The sequence below is a fragment of the Apodemus sylvaticus genome, chromosome 5, assembly GCF_947179515.1.
Source record: "Apodemus sylvaticus chromosome 5, mApoSyl1.1, whole genome shotgun sequence".
NCBI classification, from domain to species: Eukaryota; Metazoa; Chordata; class Mammalia; order Rodentia; family Muridae; genus Apodemus; species Apodemus sylvaticus.
The window spans coordinates 14,464,399-14,489,316 of record NC_067476.1 but is presented as its reverse complement, the minus strand read 5'-3'; the positions used below and the strand labels follow the sequence as shown (position 1 = coordinate 14,489,316).

At 47.5% G+C, this 24,918-nt stretch overlaps 1 protein-coding gene across 16 annotated transcripts in view; it reads left to right on the top strand.

Annotated features, from left to right (window-relative positions):
• Ggta1 (glycoprotein alpha-galactosyltransferase 1 (inactive)) overlaps positions 1 to 24,918 on the top strand; it is a 71,738-nt gene that overhangs the window by 3,756 nt on the left and 43,064 nt on the right. For 5 of the 16 annotated variants that reach the window (XM_052182332.1, XM_052182333.1, XM_052182331.1 and 2 more), the window contains one exon: positions 16,582 to 16,657. The exons of 10 other annotated variants lie outside the window; for them this stretch is intronic. The gene's annotated coding sequence lies outside the window, so the exon portion shown is untranslated. Of the gene's footprint in view, positions 1 to 11,333; positions 11,447 to 16,581; positions 16,658 to 24,918 lie in introns of all 16 variants that reach the window. One more of the 16 variants, XM_052182329.1, reaches the window with a different exon arrangement.

Sequence of the window (24,918 nt, the reverse complement as noted above, 5' to 3'; positions counted from 1 at the left end):
GCAGGGGCTGGAAGGAGAGAGACAGACAGACAGACAGACAGACAGACTTGCCTTTTGAGTTGAGGGCCAAGGGCAGGCTCATGAAAGTCTGTAGGCAGCTTTTCGGAGTGTGTGTGCCTGTGTGTGTTATTTTCAGGGAAACAGAATCCCGGAGGATCAGCACAGATGTGCTTAGGATTTACTCTGGAGTCCAAAGAAGAGATGAAGAGATAAAAGGAAAGCCTGTGCTTCTTGAGAACTCAGAAAATTAAGCAGGCTTAATAGTGGAGCTGTGTACCCTGGGGTGGGGGCACTCCTGAGGGGAACATTATCTCGCTAAGGGGATAATTACTCTCTCCTATGGCCTCGACATATGTTCAGGTGTGTCAAGTTTCCTTCAGGTTGGTCCTGTGCCAGACGATTGACAGGCACAGTTGGGTTGATTTTAAGGGAGAGGCCAATAGTGTGTAATATTATTATAATCTTTGGGACTGATTAGAGTGGAGGTGGGCGTCATGGTGCACACCTTTAGTCCCAGCACTTGGGAGGTAGGTCTCTGTGAGTTTGAGGCAAGCCTGGTCTAAAAAGGAAATTCCAGGACAGCCAGGGCTGTTACACAGAGAAACCCTGTCTCTGGAGGGGGAAGAGGGGAAAGGTGTGGTGGGGGAAGAATGTCATGTCTCTCAAGGCCATAGATAGGACTTAGGTTCTCTTCTCCCTTTTTCTTTTAAACTTTTAAAAAAAGATTTATTTGTTTCTTTTGCATATATGAGGACACCATTACTCTCTTCAAACACACTGGAAGAGGGCATCAGATCCCATTACAGATGGCTGTGAGCCACCATGTGGTTGCTGGGAACTGAACTCAGGACCTCTGGAAGAACAGTCAGTGCTCTTAACCACTGAGCCATCTCTCCAGCCCCAGGACCTCTCCCTTAATGGGCTTCAGCAAAGTCGTCAGAGCTCCCCGTCTGTGGGAGAGGTCCATCTTCAGTGCATTCCAGGCTTCTTAATGCCTGCCTAGCTACCTAATATTTGCCCCTCAAGAGTTGAGACTTAACATTTAGGATATGGGTGCCTGGTGGGTCTGTGTACTTCCATCTGAAATGGAGGCAGAGAAGGACTTGCGTCTCCACACTTGCTGACTCTGGCCCTTGAGGTAATCCTGAGGAGCCAGATAGAAGAAAAGTCTATCAGAGGGTGGATCCATTGTAAAAAGACTCCCGGGGTAAACAGGATCATTACTAAGGTCTTAGCAGACAGAACTCATTTCCGCCACAGAAATTTGGACCCAGTCTTTGTGGACTAAATCTGATTTTGCGTATTTGTGTAAAGCCGATGAACCACTTAGCGAATTATTGGGATGCAGGAACAGCGTTTTGTTTCTGGTCAGGGAAAGCTGAGAGCCCTTTGCTCTGGTGTGTCCTGAGCCGGCGGAGGCCTGGAGGCCTGGCTCATCCTTTTCAAATCCAGTGACCTCTTTTATTTCCTATTTTCTCTAGTTATTTGACTCTTGCTGTAGTTTCTACCTGGTTGGTTAAGACTTTTCATAGGTAGCTGAAGCTTTCTCATTTTTCTTCTTATTGTTAAGGTCAGTTGGGGCTCACCAGGGCCAGTTTCAGGGACTCTGGAGATCCCCTTAGGTCTGACAGTCTTTCCCCTGCCAGTTTAGACACGTGCTGGAAGAAGTCAGTCTTTTTTACTATTACTGTTTCCCTTGAAGCCCTGGGGGAGTTTCTTTCTGGGCTGACCATCTTCGTTGCAGAATGTGTAATAGGTAGATCTAACCCTGTCTGTCCTTGGCTCCTCTAATTAGAGGACGGGGAACTTGCGAGAGCTTTCAGAATCCTTTGGGAAGTGTTCAATCACCCCCTGCAGACTTAGGGACCAAAACAATGGCTAGTCTTTCAGGCCCTGTATCTTCACCGCTCTGCTCTGAGTTTGGTTGGCTACTCCCACCCCCCAGAAGGTCAGTTAGGACAGCTCTGAAGAGAAGCTAGGGCATAGAACACATTTGATCAGTTTTACCTTTTACAAGGCAGATAGCTCTAACAGGGGGATGATGGTAAATATCTTAATTAATTAGTTAATTATTTTAAAGATTTATTTATTTATTATTCTATGTAAGTACACTGTAGCTATCTTCAGATACTCCAGAAGAGGGCGTCAGATCTTGTTACAGATGGTTGTGAGCCACCATGTGATTGCTGGGATTTGAACTCAAGACCTTCATAAGAGCAGTCAGTGTTCTTAACCGCTGAGCCATCTCTCCAGCCTCTCTTTATGTATTTTGTCCATAAAGTTTTCTTTTCCCTTCCTTCCTTCCTTCCTTCCTTCCTTCCTTCCTTCCTTCCTTTCTTCCTTCCTTCTTTCCTATTTTAGTTTTTTTTCTTTTTTAAGATTTATTTATTATTATATGTAAGTTCACTGTAACTGTCTTCAGACACACACCAGAAGAGGGTATCAGATCCCATTATAGATGGTTGTAAGCCACCATGTGGTAGCTGGGATTTGAACTCACGACCTTCAGAAGAGTAGTCAGTGCTCTTAACCGTTGAGTCATCTCTCCAGCCCCTATTTTAGTTTTTCAAGACAGCATTTCACTGTGTAGCCCTAGCTGTACTGGAACTCATTCTGTTGACCAGGCTGTCCTGGAATTCATAGAGATCTACTTGCCTCTGAGTGCTGGGATTAGAGGCATGTACCACCACTGCCCTATGATCTGAAAGCTTAAATTATCAGTGATTGGTAACTCTAACAAGTTAAAGTAAACTCGTAGGGACCCTGTGCAGGGATAAGTTCACTTCTTTATTTTTAAGGCTCAGGGATCAAGTTTGTCCTAATCATAAAGAGCACATTTTGTGAGTGAATAAATCAGCACTTGAGAAGGAAGGTTAGGGAGTCTGTGAACTGTGGCTGGAGCACGCACTACTGATTTTCAGAGTCACATTGGCTGAGGAGAATAAAGGCTCAAAAGTTTACCGGAAATCGGGTACATGCTATCCCCAGTTCTGGAGTTCCGTAGGGTCTAAGCGTCCCAACTGGTGATGGTCAGGATCCAGAAGTTGCTTTGATCAGTGGGGACCAAACTTTATACCTTTATACACTCTCTCTCTTTCTCTCTCTGTTTGTCTCTCTCTCTCTCTGTCTCTCTCTGTCACATACACATATACAGTCTCTCTCTCTCTCTCTCTCTCTCTCTCTCTCTCATTCACACACACACACACACATACATACACACACACATGGGGGGCGGTGATATAATTGCCTCTTAGATATAGCTTTAATTTCCATCCTGGAAGAATCTAGAATGACTGGGAGGTAATCCTAGAAGAGCCTTTTATCCTAGGCACAAATGTGTTGGAAGCTTATGACTCTAGGGGAATCTCTATTCCCTTCAGGAGCTAGTTGGTACATTAGATAAAATGTCTCAAGACCTAAAGAATTGCTGGTGTTCCTGATACATTTCCTCTCCAATAACTGCCAGCCACTACCAAAGCAAAGGCCCTAAAGCCCACAGGGACAGAGAAAAAGCTTGGAGATCAAATTGAGAGAACGCCCAAAGGTGCATGGGCCACCATCAGGAACCGCCGCCCCCCCCCCCCCCAAACGGCAGCATCTGGCCATCTGTTTGGCCCTTGTTTATGGATCTCCTATAAGACCCTCTTTTACAGGGTCTTCATCTTGTTAAAAGAACTTAGAATCAGGTTCCACAGGAAACCATTTCATTTTATGAAAAATTGCAAGAAAAACAACAGGGCAGGTAGGCTCCACAATGGAGATCGGCACGCATCAGTACAGGGTGGGAGGTGTCAGCAGAGAAACACTGACTCAAAGAGGGGCAGAACGAGCGTGCTTCCCAAAGACAAGACACATGAGGGTCTACTGCTGGGTTTGTGTGTCAACTTGACACAAGCTGGAGTTCTGGAGTTATGACAGAGAAGGGACATGTCTCCATGAGATCCAGCTGTAAGGCATTTTCTCAATTAGTGATCGATGGGGTAGGGCCCAGCCCATAGTGGGTGGTGCTATCCCTGGGCTGGTGGTTCTGGGTTCTATAAGAAAGCAGGCTGAGCAAGTGTTGGGAATAGTCAGTAAGCAGCACCCCCACACCCCCACATGGCCTCTGCATCAGCTCCTGTCTCCAGATTCCAGCCCTGATTCTTCCAGTGATGGACTATTTTGGTGATGGTGTTTCAGCACAGCAATAGAAACCTTCACTAAGACACAGGAAGGGAACAGTTAGACTTTATATTAGAACTCAGGAAAGTGAGCAGGCAATGAAATATAAGCCTCTATCTTTATTTATTTTAATTTTTTTGAGACGGGGTCTCATTTAGCTCAGACTGGCCTAGGTTATATGTAGCTATGGATGGTCTTGGATTTTTGACTTCCTGCCCCCATGTAGTGCTGGGGATTGAATCTGGGACTGTATCAAGTGAGCTACATCCCCAGTCTCATGGTTTCCACAATCATCAGCACCTGTGTACGCAACTACCTAAAATGAGATAAACTATTTTCTTCAGGCCTAGAGAGATTGCCCAGAAGTTGAAGAGTGTGTTCTGCTTTTCAGAGGATCAGTGTTTATATTTCTAGCACTCAGATCAAGTCAGGTGGTTCATAAATGCCTGTGACTCCAGCTTCAGGGGATCTGATACCTTCCCCCACCTCTGAGAGGGTACGGCATGCCTGTGCACACACCCCATAGACATGCACACATCTCATTAAAAATAATAAATCTTAAAAAATGTTGTCACCCTAGAAAATACCCATTTTCTCCCTCACTCCCCAACTCCCCCACTTCCTATTTCCTGGCTTTGTTGCACATTGATTTTTGAGATTTTTTTTTGTTGTTGTTGGTTTTTTTTGTTTGTTTGTTTTTTGTTTTTTTTGTTTTTGTTTTTTGCCTGATCCTGGACTTCATGTAAATAGAATTAGGCATATCTAGTTTATTTCACTCACACAATGTCTTGAGATTCAATTGTAGTGTGCTTATGAGTAATTTGATTCTTCCATTGTTAAGCCATTTGCTTTTCTCTTCTCTCATTAATGACTAGGTTAGTCCCTTCCGGTTTGGGGCTAGGATGTAAGCATTTTTCTTAAAACCTTTTTAGAATGTTGATGTTCATCCTGGAGTGAAATTACTCCCATTACTCCCATAGCAGTGTGTGAGAACTGGAGTTGCTGAAATATGCTCGTGTGTGTGTGTGTGTGTGTGTGTGTGTGTGTACTAGAGTTGCCAAGATGTGTGTATGTGCACATATATATGTACACATGAATGTGTGTGTGAAAACTAGAGTTCTTGAGATATGTTTGTTTGTGTGTGTGTACAATCTTGAGAGATTGCATACTGGGGACAGCATGCAATGACAAGGACTGCCTGCACTAGGCTGGGACAGAGACATCTCAGAAGCCTGCAGCAGCTCCTTATAGAAAAGGATGGCATCTGGGACCATGAGAAACAGGAGACACATCCCTCCAGGGGACCGTCATCTGAAATAAGGGACTGCCTGCAGTGGGCTGAGTTGGAGACATCTCTGTAGCCCGAGGCAGCTCTTTGTAAAAAACAGTTGTTCCCATTTCTCCTAACCTTAGCCCTGGACAATGGCTGTATAGATTTCATTTGAGCATGACTGCTTTTTAGTTGGCCTTGGTGTGCATAATTCTTCTATTATATCTGACTTTCTTACTTTCTCCTTCTGCTCTGGTAAATTCTGTGAAGCTAGGTGTTCCCCGATGTAATGATTTTTTCTTTTTTTAAATATTTATTTTTTTATTTTATGTAAGTACAGTGTAGCTGTCTTCAGACACCCAGAAGAGGATGTCAGATCTCATTACTGATAATTGTGAACCATCATGTGGTTACTGGGATTTGAACTCAGGGCCTTTGGAAGAGCAGTCAGTGCTCTTAAACAGTGAGTCATCTCTCCAGCCCAATGTAATGATTCTTAAACAATTAAAAATTGAGGCATGGGGCACAGCACAGCACAGTCCTAATGGCCCAGGTGCATGCTGTGTGTTCTCATCTTGGAAACAATGCAATAACTGCACAATGGTAGTTCTTGATTAATGTTTAACTTGCAAAGAAAGTTTGACAAAATTATTAGAAAATGAAATAGAGCCAACATTGTGACCCCGAGAAAGGAAAAAAAAAACTATTAAAGTTATGGAATAAGTTTTGCACAACATTTGAGAGTATAGAGCCAATATAGAATATGTAAAATCTCATATTAGTAAAACTAAGTCAAAACACTGGGACTCTGAGGAGAGTCATTGTGTTCAATGTGCAGAAGCGGAAAGCTAGCGGAACTACTGAGCTGAGGGTTAACTTGATTCTTTCTGGCCACTGCCTGGCGGCTCTGCCCATGTCATTTATCATTAGAGCTTCACAGGAAAATGCATGTAGCTGACCTCGGAGATCTAGCTCTGAAGTATAATAAGTCAAAAGTTAAAGTTTAAACAATGATGAGTTTGCAATTATTATTACCTTGGCTGTAGGCCTGGGAATAGGAAGCTTGAAACTTTGGGGAATAATTGTAATTCTTGATTCTTTGTGGGATGTGGTTATTCTTTTGAATTTGATTTGGCAATGACTATACAATGTCTTTTTTTTTTTAAACCTGCTTTTGGAAGAATCAATAAAAGACTAGGGCAAGAGAAAGGCAAGAGAGTGTGTAGAGAGCATGCAGAGAGCATGTAGAGAGCGTGTAGAGCATGCAGAGAGCATGTAGGGAGCATGCAGAGAGCATGCAGAGAGCATGTAGAGAGCATGCAGAGAGCATGTAGAGAGCATGCAGAGAGCATGCAGAGAGCGTGTAGAGAGCAAGGAGTGAGCGTGTGAAGAGCAAGTGAGAGCGAGTGCGGAGAGCATGAGAAGAGTGTGAAGAGTGTGTGACGAGAGAACATGAGGTGTGTGTGGAGAGTGTGTGTGAGTGAAAGGAGAGTGCATGTGGTGTGTGTGTGAGATGTGTGAGGTGTGTGTGAGATGTGTGTGAGGTGTGTGTGAGATGTGTGTGAGGTGTGTGTGAGATGTGTGTGAGATGTGTATGAGGTGTGTGTGAGGTGTGTGTGAGGTGTGTGTGAGGTGTGTGTGAGGTGTGTGTGAGGTGTGTGTGAGGTGTGTGTGAGGTGTGTGTGTGTGATTGGTCTGTATAGGGTTTCCTAGAAAGATCTTGTCTCAAAACCAAATAGAACACAAGCAAAACAAAACATCAGAACCCCTTTGCTTTTCTAGGTGGTACACACCTTTAATCCCAGCACTTGGGAGACAGAGACAGACTGATCATTGTGTGCTTCAGGCCGGCCAGGGTTGCATCCTGAGACGATGTTAAAAACAATACAGATTAACAAGAAAACCCACAAAGAGTTGATAAATTTACAAAAGAATCAAGATTACTTTCTGGAGGTGGGGGAGGGGTGGCTCAGCAGGTAAAAGGAATTGCTACTCCCAGAGAGAACCCGAGTTCAGCTCACATCCCAACAGTAGGTGGTTCACAACCACCTATAGCTCTAGCTGCAGAGATCCACTACCCATTTCTGTCCTTGTTCGGGACCTGTGCTTATGTGCCCAGCCCCTCCCCCCAAGGCCATGTATGCATAATTAAAAATAAAACATGTGGAGGGAAGGAAAGGGATACCAGGACATGTGAGACTATTCGAAGGCCCTGTTTTGTCCAGGTTTCCTTTTGCAGCATTCATGAAAAGGAGGGCTGGTTACAAGAGGTGTAGTCTGGGTGTCTCTATTCTGATTTACAGATTAGGTCTAATTTTTCTTATTGCATGTGTCCTTTCCTATAATGTATCTAATTTTAGTCATATATCCAACTAGGGGGATTCTCTCTAAAAGGCTATTGGGGGCATAGTTTTGCCTTATTGCCTGTGTATCCAAAAAGTGGTTCAGGCTGGATCGCCGGTTCTGTTCTTCCTGCACTTGAATGGAAATTGTTGAAAACTAGACGTGCAGGGTGGTGGTGGCACACTCCTTTAATCCCAGCACTTGGGAGGCAAAGGCAGGCAGATTTCTGAGTTCGAGGCCAGCCTGGTCTACAGAGTGAGTTCCAAGACAGCCAGGACTACACAGAGAAATCCTGTCTTGAAAAAAAACAAAACAAAACAAAACAGGACGCAGGTGAAGGGCTGAGACTTTTCTGAGGCTGCCTGGTGCATAGGAGAATAGCGTGTGTGTGTGTGTGTGTGTGTGTGTGTGTGTGTGTGTGTGTGTGTGTGTGCAGTGGAAGGAACTGGGTTATCAAATGCATTATTGTGTGCTAACCTGCCTCCTGTGTTTGTCTCCCTCAGAGCCGCTCCGGATATAGAGAATCCTGGGCCCCAGTGTTCTCTGTTATCAACTAGTATTTGTAGACTTGGTTCTTGTAGTCAATAGTTTCGGGAATGTTCCGTTCCTGGCTTTAAAGATGACACGGGTCACTGGGTGAGTGATGGTGCTGGTAGCTGAGAGAGAAGACAGGAAGGGATGTCCAGGGCAGAGAAAGGAATGAATTGACTTCATTGTTAAGTGTGGCAGGACAGTGCTGGGGGGGAGCTGTTGGGAGAAGGACAGGATGGGACGGAGAGGTTGCACTGGGCAAGTAGATTACCAGAATACACAAAGAGTGGCGGTCAGAGCGGAAGGTGGGTGAGCCAGATCCTGAAAGCCCAGCCAGCAGGAAGCACTGACATTTTATAAAAATTACATTTAGTGTATGTGTATGTGTGTGGGCGTGTGCATGCCGTGGTACCTGTGTACAGGTCAGTGGGCAGTTGTAGGCTCTTTCTTTCCACTGTGTGGTTTCTGGGACTTGAGCTCAGATGCTCAGGCTTCTTGGCTAGTGCCTTAACCTGCTGAGCTAACTGGCCAGCCCAAGAAACTTTATTTCAGTTTCCTTCCATAGCCCTGGATGGCTTAGAAGTTGATACATGGACCATATTGGCCTTAAACTCATAGATAGCCACCTGCCTCTGCCTCATGAGTTCTGGGATTAAGGCATACAGCACCATGCCCACCCAGCCGAAGAAGTAGTAGGTTTTTGAGACACGCTTTTTCTGTATAGCCTATGTGTCCCAGATTAGCTTCAGTCTTTCCCTGAATCTGCTTGCTCCCGTTTCCCAAGCACGTACCCCCTCACCTGCCTAAGCATGTATTTTTGTTATGTACATATATATGTATGTGGGTATGTGCACATGAGTGCAGTGCCTTTAGAAGCCAAAAGAGGGCACTAGATCCCCGGAACTGATGTTACTGACCCGCGAACTAACATGTGGGTGCTGGGAACTGAACCTGGATCCTCTGGAAGAGTAGCCAGTTCTCTTAGTAGCTGATCTATCCTTCAGCTGCTTATTTTTGAATTAGCATACAAAGCAGCAAGTTTTTTGAGATATCTTTATATAAAGCTTTGCTCTCCCCTCCTCCCCACTCCTTCCTCTCTCTTCTCCTCCTCCCTCTTCTCACCTTGCCTCCTCCTTTTCTCCCCTGCTCCCTCCTCTCCTCTTCCCCTCCTCCCTGTGCTCTCACTTGGACCCTTCCGGCCCCAGTAGTCCCCTTCCCTTCCTTTAAACTCTTTCTCCTCTCACGTCCCCTTTCTAGTTTCATACCCTATGCTCACACTCACATAACTAACACATAAGCACATGAACACACACACACATACACACACATACACACACACACAAACACACACAAATATTAGAGGTGAGGTTCAGCACATGAGAGAAAATATGAGGTATTCATCTTTCTGAGCCGGGGCATCTCAATTTAATATTCTCCAGTTTCATCCATTTTCCTGAGAATTTCATTTTTATTTGAGGCTTAAATAAGATGCCTGTGTGTATTTATATACACTGAATTTTTATGTCCACCCCCCAGCCTAAAGACACCTAGGCTGATTTCATTTCTTTGCTTGTGAACAGATCAGCTGTTCTGATTCTGATCTCTGCCTGTGATGTAGAGTCCAGGAATGGTGGACCTGGGGCTTGTGGCTGTTTTCAGTTTTGTGAGAAACCCTTGCACAGGTTTGCATAGTGGCTACACGAGTTTCCATTGTCACCAGCAGTGACTGAGGACCCCTCTCGCTCACATCCTTGCAGGCTTCTGTTGTCATTTGTTGGGTTTGGCCAATGATTAGGGGGAGGAGGACTCTCGAAGCCAATTTAATTTACATTTCCCAGAGCTTTGGAGCACACTAATAAACTAACGCAAACCAAATCAACACACAGCATCAGTCTTCTGCGTTTCCACCCTAGAGAACTGTTAGCTCAGTGGCAGTGCATGACTTGGCAGGGTTTTGTTTTGTCTTGTTTACTTTTATTCAATTCTTTATATAGTGTAGACCTTCGTCTGAAGTACAGAGATTGCCGTACTATGGTCATGGGAGGTATTTTCATTATCAATTGTCTTCTTCAGTTTACTTTTCGATGTCTTAAATTTTTCATGGTAGAGGTTTTTTCCTAGGCATATTGTACCTTTATTTATTTATCCTGAAGCTATTGGGAATGGAATATTTCTCCTAATACCTTTCTCAGCAAGTTCATTTTTTGGTATATATAAAAGCGACTGGCTTTTATATGTTGATATTTCTATCTTGCAACTTTACTAAAAATGTTTTTTGCTTTTTTTTGTTTTTTGTTTTTGTTTTTTGGTTTTTTTTGTTGTTGTTTTGTTTTTTGTTTTTTGGATTTGTTTTTTTTCCGAGACAGGGTTTCTCTGTGTAGCCCTGGCTGTCCTGGAACTCACTCTGTAGACCAGGCTGGCCTTGAACTCAGAAATCCACCTGCCTCTGCCTCCCAGAGTGCTGGGATTATAGGCGTGCACCACCACCGCCAGGCTTACTAAAAATGTTTATCAGATCTAAGAGTTTTCTTGTGGAGTCTGTAAGGTCTGTATGTTTGTTTGTTTGTTTGGGGTTTTTTTTTTTGTTTTTTTGTTTTTGTCTTTCTAGTTGTCAGTCAACCAGAAGGTTTGTTCCAAAGTGAACTCTTATTCTGAGACCTAGGCTGAGGGAGCTGCTTCTGTCTGGTGCATATCGTTTTCATAGTGAGAGATAGACCAAGAAAAAGATGATTTGATGCTTCTCCAAACACCCTCTGTAGATGTCTGCCAAAGCATCCTTTTTGCACCAGAACATTGACACTCTCACCCAGTTTCCTGTAATGGCAGCCAGTCACATGACCGAGCACAAAGTACAGCTTTACCCCTTGCTGATTTTCAGGGAATCAGTAGTACTTGGAGATGCTCATCTAATTCACAATATGTTTGTTAATATAATAGTTTCCTCATTATTTTTCAAGGGAACATTTGAAGACCCAAGTGGCTACCTGAAAACTATAGGATTTTCTGTATGCTATGTTTTCCTCTGTAGCTTCTTCAGAACCCAGGGACAGTATCACTGTGATGTCACTGCAGTCAGAGCCCCATCTCCAGATAAGCTGTGACTGTGTGATCCTTCCCAGCATCCAACTCTGTCAAGTGCAGGTACACTCTGACCTCATGCTTGTCTTTCTGATGTCACCCCCTCAAGACCTGCCTCAGCCTCAGGAGTTACTAACCCTCATAAACAATGGGGATATACTGGACAGAGGAATAATTCCTGTCCTGGGCTGTTGTCATTGGGATGGCACAAGATTTCATCATGTGAAGCATGGTATACATTTGAAAACCCATGACTTCGCTTGCATCTGGAATTTTTCCATTGAATAGTTCAGGCTGTGACTTACTGTGGATAACCAAAGCCTCAACCTCTTCTTCAGCTTTCTACAGCTTTGCAAACAGAGCTCCTCTTTTGGGAGCTCACCCCTGATTTTTCCTCCTGTATTGGTCCATTTTCCGCTGTGACAGAATTACAAAGAAAGACTTATTTGGGCTCATGCCTTCAGCCGTTTCAGTCCCTAATTGCTTGGCTCTGTTGCTTTGGTGGTAGCGGAACACAGCACAGAGCATCCCATGTTGGCTGATTCCTCCTCTCCAGCCTCTGCTCTAACCTTGGCTCTTGCAGTACATCCTGCAACAGTCTTCTTGTAAGGCACCAAGCTGATTGGGCATTTTGATCTTTCCAAGCACACATGACTTTCAGGGCTCCGCAAGGGTTAGCAGAGCTTTAGCCTAATTCTTCTTGACCTCTGCCCTGCATACTCCGACTTCTGCTCCAGCCTCAGGAATTACCGCCATTCCTTGGACCCTTCTTCCCCTGCTTACAATGTCCCTTTACTTCCTCCCAAGTCTACCCTCTGTAGACTCCTACCCATCCTTCAAGACTCAGTTGAGCCATTGCCCTTTCTCTGACGTCAGTCTCAGCATGGTGTGTGTGTGTGTGTGTGTGGGGGGGGGGGGTGGTCAGGCATTCCTGGGCATCCTGTGGGGCGGGCCTCAGCTACCTGTCAGCCAGGTGCTGTCATCCAGGTGTCACTGTTCCTTCCCTCCTGAATTGTGAGCTGATGGAGTTTGAGAGTTCATAGTTGGCATGCATTATGGACCACAGAGTTCTCGGGTTGGCACACACCGGTGCTGGTGCGGCCTGGGGCAACCACTGCCCTGGGCCTTTGCTTGCCTTTTTTTTTTTAACCTGTGTAAATATTTTTGTTAACATGTTAACAGTGTGTTAAGTGCACTGTGTGTGTACCTGGTGTCTGCAGAGGTCAGAAGAAGGTATCGAACCCCCTGGAAGTGGAGTTATAGATGGTTGTGAGCATGATAGTTATAGCTACCATGTGAATTTAAGGAACAACCTAGGTCTTTAGAAGAATAACACACACTCCTAACCCCTGAGCCATCTCTCCAGCCCCATGCTTCAGTCCTTGATGGCTATGAAATCCGAGTCCGGCACCATTCTGTTGGCTACTAGGAAAGCTGCCTTCCTTCCTGAGAGGAGACTGGCGGGAGGCATTGGGGAAGTGAAAGAGTTGTTGAGACTTAGGCCAGACTGCTCACCATTTAGACCATAAAGGTCACCATTTAACATGCTTACTTATCCAAATTATTTCTGAGAATCCTTTCAGATCCCAAAAAGAGGAAGTAAGGACAGAGTGTCCACGTCTCTAGCCAGGGCTGGGTTGATCTGGTGCCCAGTCTCCACAGAGGGACTGCAGAGCTTTAAGGTGTAGACATGAGAGAGGCTGTGGGAATTTCCTGTGGAAGCAAGGCTCTACCCAGAGTGAGCTGAGATGGAGGAGGAGCGTGTAGTCAAAGAGAGGCCTGGAAACCGAGGCTGGAGAGAGACAGGCCCTGGAATAAAGAACTCACCTGACTACCGATTAATTTTATGACTCTACCGATTGATTTCATGACTTGGGGGAATTGGGGAGGAGTCTCAGAGTTGTTATATCCAGAATTGTCACAGTGGATGGATCTGGATTGTGTAGTCCTGAGAGGACAGAAAAATAGGAAAAAATAGACAAACTAAGGCTTCGAGTGCTCATGTCTGGGCTCATGAATGAGGTGGGAGAAGTGGGTCATGCAAGCCAGATCTTGAATTCCAGCAGTGTGTCTTTATTTATTATTATTATTTATTTATTATTGGAAGAGGGTGTCAGATCCCATTACAGATGGTTGTGAGCCACCATGTGGTTGCTGGGATTTGAACTCAGAACCTCCAGAAGTGCAGTCAGTGCTCTTAACCTCTGAGCCATCTCTCTAGCTCCTTCGCTATGTTCTTTTCACACACACACACACACACACACACAACCATGTTCTTGCCTGATAACAGGCCACCATACCTAGTTTAAGAGGTGCTGAAGATCAGACCCAGGTCCTCTTGGATGTTGGACAGACACTGTACCAACTGAGCTACAACCTAGACCCTAGGACTTGCAATTAACAAGACTTTCACGGGTCCCGTGGGCCTCTCTTCAGGAGCATTGCTCAGGAGGTCAGTGATTCTCAACCTGTGGGTCGAGACCCCTTTGGGATCCAATGACCCATTCACAGGGACCGCCTATGACCCTCAGAAAACAGATATGTACATTGCAATGCATAACAGTTGTAAATTTTCAGTTATGAAGTAACAATGAAATTAACCCTATGGTTAGAGGGTGAGCACAGTGCAGGGAACTGTGTTAAAGGGCTGCAGCATTAGGAAGGTTGAGAGCCACTGGTCTAGATGCTTTGGTCTGGGCTGTTCTACAGCTTAGGTCGCTGGAAAGGGGGCGTGGGCTGAAAGTTAGGTGGCCATATTATCCTACCTGGTTTTAGTGGTGCTGGCCGGGGTGTTGTGGGAGCCTCAGTTTCCCTGCCAGCTAGATAGCACATGGCACAGACTGATCCCATAATCTCCCTGAACAGCTAAACAAAAGACCAAGGGAAAGGAATCTGAACCCACAGGAAATGAATTCTCAAAGCACAACTCACAGAGAGGAAGTGCCTGATACTCCCTGAGGAATCCCAAGTTGTCTGCCTTGCTCTTGGCTGTAGATATGAGGAAGTCAGCTTCTAGATGCTCCTGTCCCAGGATTCACCGTGGCTCAGGTGTGCAACGTTTGGCTTGCACAACTTCCCTCAATCCATTCTTGAGTTTGTTCATTCATTCAGGGTTGATGGAGCCCTTTCTGAGTGCTGGGCTCTGTCCCTGCCACAGGGAGGTGAGAATTTAGCTCAGGGAGACAGCGCCTAGATGTCTGAGTGTGCACAGAGTCTCCTAGGGAGTGTGAGATAAGTCTTGATCTCGTCTGAGGTGACTAGATGGCTTCCTGCAGATGTGTTCTTCACACCGAGAGTGACAAGGGACGTTCCTGAGGCAGAGGAACCTTCGGTGAGAGGCGACTGTCCAGCCCTTCGGTGACTACTCCAGGATGCTGGTGGCTGGAGGGCAGAAAGGAAGTCAGAGAAGGCTGTGAGCCTGGTACCGGTCAGCTGCCCAGAGCCGTAGAATTAATGTTAGCAACACCCAGAGAACAGCTGCCTGCCTTCCCCCTTCTTCCAGAAGGTCGTGAGTGCTTAGTGGAAGTGCAGCTGTCCCTAGGAGGAACTTGTCCGACTTCAGGTCAGGGAGAAGCCAGGACACTCGCAAAATCAGCACTTGGCTCTGGCAGAGGCTGGCTTTCTATAGATCCTTAGGAAAGTCTGGTTTTGTGTTTCAGACAGTACAGTGCAAAATATGGTTAAATAATATTTCTAAATGCAAACTGGACTGAGTGCTTGTGACGCCATCTTTAATATGTCCAGAACGAAAATCACCAAAGACGTGCTCAGTGACTGAGCCCAAACACGAAGCACCCCACAGAAGGGGTATCACTCAGAGACTGTGGCATAGACAGCAGAGGGAGAGTCCAGCCCCAGGGCAGAGAAGGAATGAGTCTGGTTTGGACAATACACGATGACTTGCTCAGTGTGTAATGGGTCACTGCCTTCTGGTTGCTTCCTTGGAGTTCAAGGTCACTCTGGCTGACCTGGGCTGTGTCCTTTTATATTTCCTGCACAGAAGGACCTGAGATGCAGAAGGGAGAATTTGTCTGTTCTCTTCTAGTGGTAGGTGGGAAGTTTTTGACACCAGCTGAGCAGCAACCACGTCTATCAGAGGCACTAGAGGCGAGGACTTCAAAGAACTACAGATTTCTGCAGGCCAGGGAGGGCCTGGGGCAGCCTCTGGAGGAGGGAACGAGTCTTCTAAGGAGTGTTGGGGGTGGGGGCAATAGACACATTGTGGACCTCAGAACTTCAGTGTCCCCAGTGTTAAATGTTGCAGACTTTAGACATAGGACATCAGTGACACCATTGTGGTAGAGGTGTAATAGTCACCAAAGACCCTGCTTTTATATCCTGGTTTCATCTTCCAAGGTGGCTTCCCCGAGTATGAAAAGCTAGAGGGACAAAAGTCTGCTATGCAGCCTTATGCTAAGAGTCTCTGTGAGGCTGCTTTCAATTGTAGCTCTCTGGGACCCTCTCTTCCCTTCAGTCCTGGCCCAGTGCTGGAGATGGGTAAGCCTTCCACCAACCTCCGAATATGGAGATTTAATTAATCAGAAGGAAAAGAGGGCCAGGGATGCCGGTCAGTTGGTAGAGTATTTGCCGAGTATGCACAAAGGCTTGGGTTTTGCTGCCAGCACCGTGTAAATGGTGTATGGTGGTGCAGGCCTGTTCTCTAAGCACTTGGGAGGTAGAGGCAGAAGGATCAGTCCAAGGTCCTCGTCAACTACAGAGCTAGCCTGGATTCTGGAGACCCAGTCACAGAAACAAACAAACAAACATCCCCCCACCTCACATCTTTGGTACCCCGTTGAAGAAAGCCTACCCCCCAACTCCTTTGAGATGGAATTTCACTGTGTATTCCTGGCTGGCCTTGAACTCAGATATCTGTCTACCTCTACCTCCTGAGTGCTGGGATTAAAGGTGTGAGCCACCATTCCCATATTCTTTTAAACAAATAGATCTACCAAACTACCCTAAATGCCACATGGTTGAGGGCAGACTACCACCTTTGGGGCATGGGGATTAGGGACTCCTTTCTCATCCACAGGAAACACAGCCCTCCACCCCCACCCCCCAGTCGCAGGCAGGCAGCATGGAGGCACTGGGACTTTAGCAGTTGTTTGGTGACTGGTTCTTCCAAACATAACACCTTGCTGTGTGGTGTTTGCCAGTTCCCACAGTGTAAATATTTCCACCCTGTCCATTTCCAGTTGCTGCCTGAGAACTAAGGAAAGGTCCCGGGGACCCACAGCGGTGTTTTCCATCGTCTACATTCAACTGATAAAGGTAAACCCAGAGAGAGACTATCTAACTACCAAGGACCAGAAAGGATGAGCTACCATTGTTCTTAGCTTGACTCATCAACTTGTAACACTTGTAAATGTATCTAAGCTAACTTTCTTTTGTATGGCCTCTTATTCTTGAATTATTTTTGGCAAACACATATGGATACATTTGTAAAGAAAAAGAAAAGACCAGTTGGGTTAGTATATGTGCTTGGGGTGATTGCTTGGGTTGGGGGTCTCCTCTCTGGGCCTCCTCGAACTGAGGTGACTGGATTGAGAGAACTCTTAGATTACCCTCAGCCACTTTGTCTCCATCCTTTATTTAAGCCTGGAGTGATAGCAGAGGTGGGGAACGACCCCAGTCCTGCAGAGGTGGAGAAAGGAGATAGATCAGGAGTCTACGGCTGCCCTCACCAGCATTAAATTGGAGGCCAGCCTGGGTTGCAGGAGGCCCTGTCTCTCTGTCTCTGTCTCTCGGTCTCTCGGTCTCTCTCTCTCTCTCTCTCTCTCTCTCTCTCACACACACACACACACACACACACCTTTCATTTGCTCTGTAACCCCTCTTGACCCTGGTGCGTCCTCTCTTGATCCACGTTATTCATGAGCACCCCTCTAAAGCCCCATGTTGAAGCCTCATTCCCACAGTGGGAACTTTAAGAAGTGGGACTCAGATGGAGGGAGGTCTCAGGTCACCCGAAGTGTGTGTTTGATGGAACACTGGGTTCCTAGATAAAAGGAAAAGTACCAGCCCAGGACACCAAGACCAGGTTCTCAGCACAAAGATTTATTTGTCCCATAGGGACAGAGGGCAGGGAGTAAGAGACAAAGACAGGAGACTGAAGGCAGGAGTGGGGGGTGGGGTGGAGAAGTGGAAAGGAGCAAGGGAATTGGAAAGCAGTATTTGGCAAGGGAGGGTGGTTGAGGTGGAGGGCTCTCTGGATAGAGCGGAGACAGACTGAACCCATGGGCAAATGGAGGCTTAGAAAATAAAAAGGGAAACCCTGCGTTAGGATGAGGTGTTTAATTTTGACTGAGCGTGTTAATTAGGTGAGCCAAAGGAGGCTTTTAATTGCTGGACTTCAATACTTTGATAGCTGGACCTTGACAGTCAGCCTCAGGAGGAGGAAGTGGCCAAACGAGGGACTAGACATTGGTGGCTTGCTTTAGGAATGTAGTCTAAAGGTTTAGCAAGGCAGAGAGAGTGGGGGAAGGGCAAGGCCAGCCAGAGCCACGGGCTCGAATGGGCTGGTGTCCCTTCACTAGAACCTTTCTCCGTCCTGTGTTTTAGATGGAATGAAATGTAGTTATATATATTCATGTGTGTGCGTGGGGGGGGGCATGTGTGTGTATGGGCGTGGGGGTGGAATATATGTGTAGGAGGGCATGTGTAGGGACATGTGTGTGTGATGTGTGTGTATGGGCATTGTGGGGGGCGTGTGTGTGTGTGTGTGACATGTGGGGGGCTTGTGTGTGTGGGAGTGCATGTGTGTGACATGTGGGGGGCTTGTGTGTATGGGAGAGTGTGTGTGTGGGGGGGTATGTGTGTGGGGGTATGGGGGGTGTAGGAGGGCGTGTGGAGGGGCGTGTGTGTGTGTGTGTGACATGTAGGGGGCTTGTGTGTGTGGGAGAGTGTGTATGTGTGTGTGTGACATGTGGGGGGCTTGTGTGTATGGGAGAGTGTGTGTGTGTGTGTGTGTGTATGTGTGTGGGGGGGTATGGGGGGTGTAGGAGGGCATATGGAGGGGCGTGTGTGTGTATGTGATGTGTATGAGGGCATGTGTGTATATAGGCATTGTGGGGGTGTGTGTGGGGGACATGTGGGGGGCATGTGTGTGTGTGTGGTAGAGTGTGTGTGTGTATGTATGTATGTATGTGGGGGGGCATGTGTGTAGGGGCATGGCGGGTGTAGGAGGGCATGTGGAGGGGCATGTGTGTGTGATGTGTATGAGGGCATGTGTGTGTATGGGCATTGAGGGGAGCATGTGTGTGTGTGTGGGACATGTGTGGGGCATGTGTGTATGTGGGGGAGCATGTGTGTGTGTGTGTGTGCATGTGGGAGGGGGAGGGCATGTATATGAAAGTGCCGTGGAAACCAGGGAAGAGACTCAGATCCGCTGGAGCTGGAGTTATAGTTGAGCACCTGGTGTGGTGTTGGGAACCCAAGTTTGACAAGAGCAGCAGCGCTTTCAGGCCCTGAACAGTCTCTCCAGACCCCCCTCCTTTTTCTCATGGTGCCCAGGCTGACCTAAAAACTCTCTAGGTATCCAAGGCTGGCATTAACCTGCTGTACTCCTGATTCCATTTCTTCTACGCTGGGATCCTAAGTGTGTGCTATCAGAACTGGCTTCTCCTTCTCTTCTTCCTCCTCCTTTTCTTCTTCTTCCTCTTCTTCCTCTTCCTCATTCGTCCTCCTCATTCCTCTTCTTCTGCTTCCTGGCCATGACATGTAACATTCCTTTCTGACATAAAGAACTGTCCCCCAAAGCAAGAGGCCATCAACTCTGGACTGAAACTGTCAAAATGCAGGACAAGCCAGATATCTCCCTTACTGCTGCAGCAGCAGAAAGTTAACTCTTGCCAAGAGTGGCCTGGGTGCCCCGAGGGCAGACAGCTCCCTGTGGGCTTCACCTCTGAATCCCAGGCTTAGTCAGACCCGCCCTGTACCTTGCAGGTGCTCCACAATGGGTTGGTTGATGGACTGGGAGGAGGGCAGGAGCCTTCCAGACTTCCCACCCTCCCACCTTTGCTCTGAGCTCCCTCCTTCCTTGAGGATCAGTTTATCTGTAAGAGAGAAGGGTTTGAGGATTGCAGCTTAGCATTTCTTTCAGCTGTGAAGTGCTGCTGTGTCAGCCTACAGGAGCAACTCTTTGCTGGTGTGCTTTCCTGCCTTTTTTTTTTTTTTTTAATGTCAGGGTGTGGCAGCAGAGCAGCCACAGCAGTCAGGATGAGAGGGTCGAGTGATATGACGGCATGGCTGCTGCAGATTGCGTGTTGTGTGCTCAGAGCAGGCCAGAGTGGCGTCCTGAGATGCAACTTGGGCCAGCGCCTCTGGTTCACGGCATGTTTGATTTTACATTGAGTTGAGCTCATCCGTGTGCAATGCCTTTCACGGCTGCAATGATGCGTGGCTCATTCATTCGGTAAGACACCACCACCACCACTACGTGGGGCCACAGGCCACAGTTTAAAAAGCCATGTGCTGGATCACCATGGGACTCGCTCTACATCTGGCCTACCAAGAAATGGTTACAGTGTTATCTAGAATGAATCAAGGCTTGTGCTTGCAAAAGGTCAGGCTGCTTCAAAGAGCCCTGGCTGAGGCTGTACTTCAGGGCCGTCCACTGCTGTGGAATCGCCCCAAGGATCCCACTGAGTGTTTAAGGCAGCTGTTGCCAGCATGAGGGTAGGCTGGTTAACAGGGTGGCAGTCATTTTGCACACAGCAGGCAGGGCAGCAAGAGTGTGACGCCTCTTAATTAGGGAAGCAAGGTCTTCTTTTTAGGTGCAGGAGCATCAGAAGACATGGCTGCAGTACAGTAGAAAGAACTCAGGATTCTTTGAACAGTGCTTAATATTTACTCAGCGTCCCAGGGAGCATTGGGTCCCCTTGCACTGCTTCCAAACAACATGGCAGAGACCCACAACTGAGTGACCCCCAAGGAACAGGGATGTACTGAGTCTCGGGTCGGGTCATTTTCTTCCTTCTTGATCAGCAGCTATTGCATACTGATTTCAAAATGGCTTCCCTCTGGTGCTGGTGGTTAGTGCCAGCCTAGCTTTCTGAGCTGCCCTTTGGGAGCTGGCCCTCTCCACAGTGCTGGGCGAGCCTTTCTTGGAGCCAGCTGAAAATGCAAGGCTGTTTCCTATGTTGCTAGCTAGCTAGAGTCAGGGAAGAGGTGATCAGCCTGAGTGCCTGGCTCAACGGAAACCCACAACGCAGCTCTGGGACCCAAGAGTCAGAATGTAGCCTTGTTCATTTGCATACCACTTAGCACTCAGGGAACTGGTGTTTTGGTTGTTACAGTAAAATGACTCAAATTTCAGGGTTCTCTGGGCCACATGGCGAGGGCCGCTACCCCAGGAAACATGCAACCTCTGTTTGCTTTCATTTTCTCTTCTACCCCTGTAGCAGGTACAACCATGCCTGACTCATAATGGGGGGCAGGGGGGGGGCTGTGCCGGAGCAAATCCAGAGGGACTGGAAAATAAATATAAATGGAACATTTGTTGAGTGCAGCTAGCTAGAGGAACACCTGGCTCGGGACCCTATGTGGAGTATGTGGAGGGTCTTAGTTTTTGGATTCAGGATTGGGGTCCAGCCACTGCCCAGTGTCACCATAGGGCATCTTACTGGATGTTATTAACCTAGGAGTTATCCACATCTGAAATGCAAAGTGTGGTTTCAACAGCACACAAGGTGAAAGCTGAACATCATCCATCTGGAAGCTTCTGAAATGGAGGCTCTGCCGTCTGCAGGTGAGAGGCAGGGGTCTGAGAGCAACTGCAGAAAGAGCCGTACAGGCCCTCACCTCCCCTGCCCAGACAGAGGCTGGAGTTCACTCCGATGGGGCTCTTGGGTCCGGTATGGTTTGGGGCAGAGAGGTTGGAATGGAAGCAAACCGGAAGCAGTGCCTTTGGCAGCCAGAAGTCACTCTGCCTTCCAGAACAAGTGTCTAGAAGCTCCCCGGCAGCCCTCTGCCTACCCGGCAGCCAGCCCCTCATCCTGGTGCTTGGGGGCAGTGTCTAGGATTTCCTGCCTCTCCTCCCATGCAGTTTCCTTTTCCTGCTCTGCTGGGCTTAACTTGATGTTCTGATTTGCTTTCTCAGAGGGATGCCACTGGGACGTGGTCTTCACTGCCTGAGCTCTGCTCACCGCTTTTGCGGATGGGCTGGGCAAGCTGGGAGAGGGACCACGGGAACCAGATCACAAGCTGGAAGAGGGACTGGGATCGATAGTGCTCTGGCTTTACAGACAGGAAAATGAGAGACACAGATTAAGGAATGCTCTAGAACCACGTGGGAAGAGAGGGGATTGGGACCAGGACTTGGGCAATGAGATTGGAGCACACACAATGCAGACAAAAGCCCCCTAAGCCTGCAGGGAGAAAGGAAGTCCAGCCTACAAAGGGGCGGGGCCTCTGAGGTCACGGGGCCAGGCAGAGCTCCTTAGTGCTGAGCCCCCCCTCCTAGTCCACTTTGGTCCGCACAACACTGACCCCAAATCTGTTCGTTCTCTGCTGCTAGCCTCTTATGAATGGGTGAAGTGCGGTGGCCGGGGAACCCTGAAGAGGAGGATGGTGGCCTGGGGCCCGGAGCTGGGGCTTTCGCAGGCATGGCAGAAGCTCTTTGGTCCTTTTTAGGCAGCTTCTGCCACAGAGCCAGCCACACACTGCTTGCCTGCTGCTCAGGTCACACTTCCTGTTTGCCGCTAGGACCCAAATGGAACTTCGAGTGAAAGAAGGGGTGGGTAGGGCCTCCTAACCAAAGGTGTACCAGTCGGAGGTGGAAAGATACCAAAACAGGCTAAACTTTCCTTTTGTCGCTAGGGAAACTGAGGTGAACAGAAGTCTAAAGCGTGTGAGAACCTATCCTGGCTCCCATAGTTTGCCAGAAGTCCCGATGTGAGATTATGAAACGGTCAGAGGAGTCCACGTCTCCACATTCCTCAGCTGAGGGGTTGGGACTGGCACAGGCGTCAGTCTGGGTTAGGAGGCTTAGTGAGATGAACTCCGTGAACAAATTACGTTCAAGTCAACACCAGCACGCGCACTAGAAGTCATCTCTCCTGGCTGACGGGTGGTTTATATCTACCACGGGAGCGTGTGTGGGGTGGGCATCCAGCAGTCAGTTGCACGTGTCCAGACAGTGGCCCGAGCCGGGGAGGGAGTAACCAGGCAAGGTACTTCCAGGCAGTGAGTGGCTGAAACCCCGGGAGGGTAAGGAGGTGGTGACTGGGTAAGAGCTGACTCTTTTTATCTGCTGCCTTTTCGGACTAGAGAGGTAGATCAGATGTAGTGCATATGCAAGGCCATGTCTTGCACTAACAGCACACACAGACACATGTGTGCACACACATACACACGCAGACCCACAAAGATAAAAACACATGCAGGCACAAACACAGCTGAAATGGCTCAGGCTAGCAGCATCTAAGCTGACCTTGAGCGGTGTTTTAATGTCCTTGAGCCTCAGGGTGTATTGGATCTGGGAGGAGACTCCGCTCCTTGAGCAGAGCAAGTATCAGTGAGTGTGGCCACAGTTCTCATCTCCGGTCCCTCATTTTACCTTCTGTATCCTATAACCTGACACCAGTGGATTCACTGACTACATTTCGGCAGCTTTCCCTCCCCCTGCTCACCCATGAAGACTATGTTTTAAAGGAATATCCCAGGGCTTATCCCCCCCCACACATCTACCCTGCAGTGTGGCACCCTGCTTCCCTTTGGAGCTCTAAAGGACCCTGCCACACATCGGGGGATCAACGGGGCTCACTGCAACACCCCAGACTCTTCCTGGCACACAGACAGGCAGGGGGCCTTCAGTTTAGTCCTCTTTTAAACATCTGTTCAGTTTATGTGGCCTGGAGCAGGCTGGAGGGCTGGCGGCCTGCTCTTCATCTGGGCTTCCATCCCATACAGGACCTTTGCAGAAGCAGAAGGGACAGAAAGTAACCAACAAAGTGGCTTTCCGAGCTGCAGTGAGTTATGTCCTGCTGGGAGAGGGGAAAAATAGCCCCCGTTGGCACCCAGTCTCCGCTTCCCCTTTCCTCCTGGGTTTGTGGCTAAACTTTCCAAACCAGACTGCGTCTGGGGAGTCTCATTAGAAGATTTATTTTGGTTCCACTTTTATTTGAAATTTACTTAAATACAGACGAGAACCAGAGGGCTTAGACACGGAGACCATGTCGCTTGCCGCCCGCTTGGACACCTTCCCTGGCGCTGGCCAGCTTGGCTCCTTTGGCAAAGGAACGGCAGGAAATAGGGTTCACGTTTATGCAAAGTCAACACTACTCTGTTACTTTTTATTTACTTCTATTTTTAATCTTTTGGGTGTCGGAGAACCACCTAAACTTATTTGAATATATTTTGGTCTGGTTACAAAAGTCATATATTCTCGTCACAGACCTCACCACACCAAAGCAGCGAGCAGAGCGGAAGCCCTGGCCGTCCTTTCACAGGCGGAGAGACTCCCTCTTCCCTCTGCGGCCCCATTTCTTCTGTCCTCCCCTTCTGGTCCATTTCTTTTACTTCCAAACCTTACCTTCTCGTTAGTCCACCATTTTAGGGCATAGCACGAGGGGTTTGTCCAGTCTCTGCATCTTCCACAGGGCTAGGCACACAGTAGGTACTTCACAATTATCTATTGCTTAGAACAGGATCTGGTGCATTTCCAGTATTTAAAGAACAGAAAAGCCCAGACAGGCAGGTGTGGGAGGTCACATGAACCCTCAGGTACCCGAGGGATCATGTGACCTCCTGAGTCTCAGGACTCAGCACTCATTTTTCCGACAAGTCCAGCAGTCTGGTGAGATTGGGGGATACACTGTTCTGAGATTATATCACAGCATCTGGTTGCAGCCAGGGGTTGCCCAATATTTATAGAACGCAGCTGCCTTGGATTCTTTTGGGCACCTGCAGTATATATAGTAAGTTCAGTATCAAGTGCAGGGGACAGTTAGCACGTGAGTGCCAGCACAGGGATGCTAACACTGTCTGCAAGGATGTCGACTCTGAGATGGCTCCCACCAGTATTGTGTAGAGAGGTAGCTGTTATAAGCCATCCCTACCCCTTCTTTGAATTGGCAACTGGTACTTCCCAATGAGCTTACTGGATGCTGAAAGTTGAGTTTTTTTATTGAGGAAACAGGAAATGTGTCAATTATGATGAGTGTTACAAAGGGAACATATTGCTTACGTTCAAGGTCAACCTAACTGAGGAAGGGCTAGAGTAGAAGTTCTTCCTCTTTATAAATTGCTTTTAAGTCCAGTGTGGTACAACATGCCTCTGATCACAGCACTCAGGAGGTGGAGGTCGACTCTGAGGTCATGGTCTGCCTAGTCTGTTCTAGGCTAGCCAGGGCTATATAGTGAGACCTGTCTTTAAAAAAAAAATTTAAAAAGTTGAATTTATTTCCTTGTATGTATATCAACCTTTTTACTTGTAAAAATCTACTTGTAATTGTCCTATGACCCAAAGCTAGGGAAAACGTTTATTTTCATTCTTTGTGTGTGTGTGTATTTGTGTGTATATATGTGTATAC